The following is an 840-nucleotide window of genomic DNA, read 5'->3' as shown; positions in this document are numbered from 1 at the left end:
GTTAGCACTATTATGAACATGTGAATAAATCTATATAATTAAATAAATGAAAAACTTTAGTGTATGTAAATGCTAACAATCTCTAATAATAGTATTAGAATAGGATTAGAATTCCTATCTGATATGTTCTATTAGGTTGATTTTGGGTCTGGTTATTACAAAAAAATTACCCTTGTAAATCAATGATTATAGTGCTCTAAGACCTTTCAAATTACTATATTATATGAAAAGAAATTTTACTTTCTGATAGTGAGGAAGAAACAGTAAAATAAAATATTAATTATTAAAAATAATCAATGTTAATATGTCTATAATATTTACTTAAAATCCATGTCCTTAAGCATTTATTAAATAAAGTACTAGGCAAACTATAAATGTATAACAAAGTTTAATTTGTATGCAGAAAAACTGAATTTGAGCTTAAAGAACTTGGACAAAGAAAATTTAAGTCAGAAAATAAGTTAAGTGTTTGCTTCAGCAGCACATAAACTAAAATTGGAATGATACAGAGAAGATTATCATGGACCCTGCAAAATAATGACAAGCAAATTTGTGAAGTGTTTCATATTTTGAAACTTCCCCTTCCCCTTAAAGAAAATAAGTTAAGTCAAATACTTGTAAATTTTCCACTATCCTTAAAATTTTGAACTATTTAAATGATGTTATTGATATTGATTAACAAATACATATTTTCTTTAATTATTTTCTTTTCCTACGTAAATGTTTTCTTATTATCCATTAATTGTGGACAATTTTCTGAACTATATTTATAGAAATTTTCACTCAAAATGGTTAGTGATTACTTATCCAAGTTAATAGGTGATAATATGCTTTTGGATT

At 24.6% G+C, this 840-nt stretch overlaps 1 non-coding gene across 1 annotated transcript; it reads left to right on the top strand.

Annotated features, from left to right (window-relative positions):
- The first annotated feature begins 465 nt into the window (after nt 1-465).
- On the top strand, nt 466-572 carry LOC126017101 (U6 spliceosomal RNA). Its single transcript, XR_007498774.1, has one exon. It is a non-coding gene; the product is annotated as a U6 spliceosomal RNA (small nuclear RNA).
- The last annotated feature ends 268 nt before the right edge of the window (nt 573-840 follow it).

Source organism: Suncus etruscus, chromosome 8 (assembly GCF_024139225.1).
Source record: "Suncus etruscus isolate mSunEtr1 chromosome 8, mSunEtr1.pri.cur, whole genome shotgun sequence".
Taxonomy (NCBI): Eukaryota; Metazoa; Chordata; class Mammalia; order Eulipotyphla; family Soricidae; genus Suncus; species Suncus etruscus.
Note: the sequence above shows the minus strand (reverse complement) of the source record. Positions and strands in the feature narration are given on the sequence as shown.